The sequence below is a fragment of the Myotis nattereri genome (assembly GCF_964212035.1).
Source record: "Myotis nattereri genome assembly, chromosome: 8".
Taxonomy (NCBI): domain Eukaryota; kingdom Metazoa; phylum Chordata; class Mammalia; order Chiroptera; family Vespertilionidae; genus Myotis; species Myotis nattereri.
In genome coordinates, this window is record NC_138083.1 from 7708830 (window position 1) to 7715045 (window position 6216).

A 6216-nucleotide genomic window follows, 5' to 3' on the forward strand; every position below is an offset into this window, starting at 1 on the left:
TACTTCTTGATCGGAGAAGCGATAAAATATTTTGGTCATTTTTTCCCCTCAACAGAGTCCTAACCCAACCACTCAGTCATCGGGCCCTGTTGGAAATGGCTCTCGGAGAACTGCATGGTCGGAACAAAGAACACACAAATGGATTTTCCTAGAACACGTTCAATCCGGTTCCAATCACTTCCACTCAAGTTTTCCATTTTGGAGAAGATCCACTCTATGCCCAAAGTTCTCACATCTCAGCTTCTAAAGCACTATTGTTGACAACTGAACTTCTCATGAAACGCAACTGTATCTATCTGTCAGGGGGAAGGCGTCCTCCCAGACACCTTGACCACCTGTCATCACAAGCTGCAGGCAGCTGTCAAAATGCTCTGTGCCTTATAAATATGTATCGTGCCAGTTCTCATATTTTGTGCTGAGAGAGGGTATCAATGCTACAATTAATTAGCCTAATTTGCATTCAAGACTATACATAATTAATTTCTTCATTAAAAGCTTTCAACATTTCTTTGCAGAAAGTGCAAAAAGATCATTGATGAGGTTTGAAAAAGCAATTAGTAATAAAATATGTCAATGCCGGGATGAGAAAACAGTACCACGGTAACCCATGCCACTCAAAGCCAGGATGATCCTGGGGCTCAGAGACGCTTGCTTGTCATCCGACTTGTCCCAGACTGTCATTTTCAGGCGAAAACAACCGTCTCATTTATCCCTCCTCCCCACGCTGTTTTCCACTCTCCCAGGTGTCTATGAGCTCCTAGGGAAGAGTTCTAATCAGAAATGCCGGGCAAACAGGTGGTCCTTGGCCTGTCCTCAGTGTTATGCTGGGCAGGCTGCTGGAAAAATCAAGTATATTTCTCCTCATGTAGCCACTACAATAACAGTGATAAAATAATAAAAATCAACATTTACTAGGTGCTTGCTATTTTTCAGAGACCGCTAAAACTTTATATGTCTTCTTTCATTTAATGCTCACAAAACAACATTCTGAAATTGCTACTACTAGAAATCCCTATTTACCATGTTAGGACAGGAATTTACATATCGTAGCCCAGGGGCCAGATCCAGCCACACTCATTTATTTACCAACAATGACAGAGTTGAGAAGCTGTGAAGAGAACATATGACCTGCACGGCTGAAAATATTTACTACCCTGACTTGTATTAGTGTCCTGTTGCTGCTATGACAAATTACCACAAACCTGGTGCCTTGAAACAACACACACATACCATTTCACAGTAACAGAGGTCCAAAGTTTGAACTGGGTCTCACTAGATGGAAATTAAGGCCGGGCGGACTCCTTTCAGAGGCAGTAGGGGAGAATGGGGTTCTTTGCCTTGTCCAGCTTCCAGAGGCGCCTGCATTCCTTAGTTCATGGCCCCTTCCTCCCGCTTCAACGCCAGCGATGGCCGGTGGAGTCTTTATCACACCGCACTCTGACATTTCTTCTCCAGCCGCCCTCTTCCTCTTAGAAAGTCCTTGTGATTATAAGGGGCCTCCTAGAGAACACAGGATAATCTCCCCACCTCAAAACCCTTACCTTAATCCACCTGCAAAGTCCCTTTTGCAGTGAAAAGAAACATATTCACAGGTTCCAGGGATTAGGATATAGACATTGGAGGCCACTGTTCTGCTGACCACAGACTCGTTACAGAAACATTCTTGATAAGGAAGCTGTTTAGTTAGTTGACAGTCTTACCTCCCAGGAGCTCATAGCTCCTGCAGCAAGCACAGACACAGGGAATGCTGTTGGTTTCAGCGCACAGTAGGTGTTCAATTACTATTTGTTGAGTGGATGGAGGATGGATGGATGGGTGGGTGGATGGATGGATGGGTAGGTGGGTGGGTAGATGGATGGATGAGTGGATGGATGGGGTGGATGGGTGGATGGATGGATGGATGGATGGGTGGATGGGTGGGTGGGTGGGTGGGTGGATGGGTGGATGGATGTGGTGGATGGATGGATGGATGGATGGATGGATGGATGGATGGATGGATAGATGGGTGGATGGATGGATGGATGGATGGGTGGATGGATGGGGTGGATGGGTGCATGGGTGGATGGATGGGGTGGATGAATGAGTAGATGGGTAGGTGGCAGTATTCTTTTTCAAAGAACCTGTAATTAGTTAGTGGAGGAACCAGGATTTGAATTCAGGGCTGTTTGACTCCAGACCTGAAGCTCTTCTGTTTTCTTTCTTTCTTTTCTTTTTTTAAAAATATTTTTTATTGATTTCAGAGAGGAAGGGAGAGGGAAAGGGAGATAGAAATATCAATGATGAGAGAGAATTATTGATCGGCTGCCTCCTAGATGCCTTCTACTGGGGATCGAGCCTGAAATCTGGGCATGTGCTCTTGACCGCAATCTCCGGGACCCTTCAGTCCACAAGCCAATATTCTATCCACTGAGCCAAACTGGCTAGGGCCAGACTGAAGCTCTTAACTAGTTCACACTCTTCAATGTCCTTATAGCTGAAAGCCTCTTAGAGTAGAGGAAAGACAATATTTCTTCCCCTCCACCTTCTTAGTACATTTACTTAGCATTAATTTCTGAGCTACTTTCTTATTTAAAACTGCAATGGAATGGAGTTTTGCTGTATAGGCTCATGGACAGTCAGGAACAAAATACATTCCCCTTAAATGCTAATTGCTGTTAACAGCTCATTTATACATCAGTTAGGGGCAGAGATGCCACCTGGCCTAAGCAACGCCATAAAGCTAGAAATCAGGAAGAATGATCTTGCCCACCTGCTTCCCCTCCCTACCTTTCTCTGGTCTACGATGTGCTGCAGCAGAACCTCCAAAGGGAAGATGGTGGCTTCGTGGTCCTCTTTGGCCATTCAGCAAACACTTGTCCCATGGTCAATACATCGCCCAAGAGAAGCAGATATGCCAGTATCTTCTCTTCCTATCTTGATGGGTCCGCTAATCGCAGGGAGAAGAAAGCGAGACTGTCCCGCCCTCTCCTGGGACAGGGTCACCTGCTGCTTGTCGGTTGGGAGAATATACCTAAGCCACTTGCCCCTCCTGAACCTTCCTCTCCTCCTCAGCTAATGGTGATAACTGAATCCCACAGGGACGTGAAGATGCCCTCCCTCCACTCTGTTGAAATACACCTGGCCAGCGACAAGGGCTCTCCCTGGACCTCCTCTAGCTCATCCACGTACAAATCATCTGACAAATATCTGCGCTGAAACAGACCTAGCATTTTGCACAACAGGAAGGCCGTTTTCAGAGCTGGGTCATTATGAGAGCACTCCTAGGTCCAACCTTCATAAGGGCTGTGGGCAAAGGGCTCGGGAGGATCTGGGGTGTCGTTAGGCACTCCGACAGGAAGGCTCTCCCCCTAAGAACATGCTGGGAGGCCGGTGCTTGGGCGGTGGGGGGTGCTGACAAGCAGGAAGCGCTGGAGCCAGACAGAACTGGCGCATCCTGCCCCCCACGTGCGTCTGGCCCGAGTGCATCTCAGCTTCTCCTCTGTGAGCAAGGAGCAACAGACTCATTCATTTGTTGACTCACCGCATTGCACTGGAGACTTGGGTTTGAGGGAAAATAAAGATGATTAAGATACAATCTCTGCCCTGGGGGAGGAGGGACAATTTAGAAATGTTTGATTATTTATTTATACAAATGTCCTTCCACTTCTGAAGTTTTCCCAGGTTAAATAATCTACATGAAAAGTTAAAAAAAAAATAACAAATAGAAAATCACAATGGGGGGGGGGGTGAGGCTAGAAGGGGTATTGTCTAATAAAGTCTAGAGCAGACATGAAAACCAAACCGCAGTCGCACCCCGCCCCCGCCATCGCCATCCTAAATAAAACAACAAACAGCCACAAACCACATAAAACTGAGAAGCATGGGCTTAAGTCCTGGCTCAGTCAGAAGAATGTTCCAGAAATTATCCTCCAACAACTCCACTGGGGAGAGAAATTACTGGATGGGACCTGAAGACCAGCCCAGGGGCCCCACTCCCCAGCCCTTGCCCCTTACTCTTGCTGCCCAAAGACACAGAGCCGAAGTAGCCTCAAAGCATATGTTGCCCGGACTGTGTCAGCAATTCATTTGTATCCCAAACACAAGCAAATGTGTGAGTTCAGGATGTAAGGGTTGCTGAGCAGATCAGGGGAGATGGGGAATAAGTCTCCATGATGCATAATTAACCATGATGTTCCAATTGTCAGAAAACCCACTGAAACAGTAAAGGGGTTTATTTTTTGGCTCAGAATCAAAAAAGTGAAGAATGTGGTTAGTTTCAAGTAAGGCTCGATCCAGCAGCTCATACCATCTCACCAAGGATTTTCCTTCTCTCTAGCTCTTCTTTCTTCATTCTGAAGGTGAACTTATCCCCCGTCTGTACCTAGCAACTACCAGCAGCTCGAGTCTTTCCCTCTTGGGTAGCAACACATCACACTCAGTTTTAAACTCCGTACCCTTATGCTCTACACGAGATGCAGTACAAGGGAGCTTTATTTTACTTGTGATAAGAAGGACCCAAGAAATATATCTTCATATCAGATTTGTTAAATAATATTTTTAAAAACTTTAGAATCATTTCAGATTTACAGAAAAAAATGGCAAAGATAGTACAAGGAGTTCCCATATACCCTACACCCTGTTTCTTCTAAGTTAACATCTTAGATGACTATGATACACTTGTCACAATTAATAACCAATATGGTACATTATTATTAACTAAAGCCCAAAGCTTTAGATTTCCTTAGCTTCTACTTAACGTCCTCTTTCTGGCCCGGGATCCCACCCATGACACCACCCGACATTTGGTTGTCAGGGCTCCTTGGGCTCCCTGCCTGTGGTGGTTTCTCAGACTCTCCTTGTTTTCCAAGGACCTGACAGTGTGGAGGAGTCCTGCTCAGGTATTCCCTGGGCTGTCCCTCCCTCAATTAGGATCGGCTCAGATGTCCTCATGAATATCCTGAGGTCCTGGGTTTGTGGGAGGAAGCCCCCAGAGGTAAAGTGTGCTTCTTATCACATCATATTAAGGATACACACTATCAGTGTGACATATCACCTAGATGTTGACCTTGACCCCCTGGCTGAGGTCGTGTGTCGGATTTCTCCACTGTTCAGTTACTCTTTCTCTCCCTTTCCATAGTATGCTCTTTGGAAGGAAGTTGCTAAGGGCAGCCCACACTTATGGAGTTGGGGGTTACATTCCCCCTCCCTGAGGCTGGGGTATCTACATCAATTATTTGGAATTGTTCTACATCAGAGACTTGTCTATATTTCTTTATCTGTCCATTATTCATTTATTTATTTATATGGATCCTACATATTTCTCTTAGACTTTGGGCTATGATCTGACACCACCTGACTTTTCTGCTCAAATTGTCCCCGCTTGGCCACTGGGGGCTCTTTCAGTTGGCTCCTGTGTCTCTTTATGTGCCTCCATTATTGTGGGTGCTGTTTATTAAATCAACTTTCTGGCATTACGAGGTCCTGCAGGCTCATCCTGCATATTCCTGCCCTGGGTAGCCCTTTGCCAAGGAGCCCTGGTTCCTTCATTTGAGAACAGTGCTAGAGACTAAGGCCTGGACGCTGGGTGTGCTTGCTGCTACTGGTGTCATCGCTTCTAGGTGCTCTCAGTGAACAGAACAAGGAGATACGTGTCCGTCAGATCTTTTGGAAGTGGACTTGGCAATGTGCCCATTTACAGAGCCAATCTGTGTCTTGGGGATGGAACTGGTTTTAGCCAATCAGGGCCCAGCCTGAGGCAGGCTATTGATATATCTTGACTCCAAATTCAAGACCAAAAATAGAGGAGGTGTGGTTTCCCCAAGAATGCTCAAGGTGCTAACAAGGAAGAGGGGAAAGGGATGTTCAATAATAAGGACAGATATCCGTCACTTGGGGAGGAGGGGATGTCAATGACAGAGGCCAGACAGATATCCGTCACTTGGGGAGGAGGGGATGTCAATGACAGAGGCCAGAAAGAAACAAAGCTCTTGATCCCTAACAGTCTGTAAGTCCCCTAGCCTTAGAGAAAGTGCTGGGCAGCAAGTGACTCAGGAAAATGATAAATTCCCTCAACATCCATTCCCTAAGTCACATGTGCATTAATGAAATATTTTTAATCTTGTCCTTCAAATCAGCCGGCTTGTCTCCTAATAGGTTCCAATTAAATCCCTTTTTAAAAATTACATTGTTGTTAAAGACTTTGCTATCTTTACATGATTCACCCCCACCCTTTCGGCC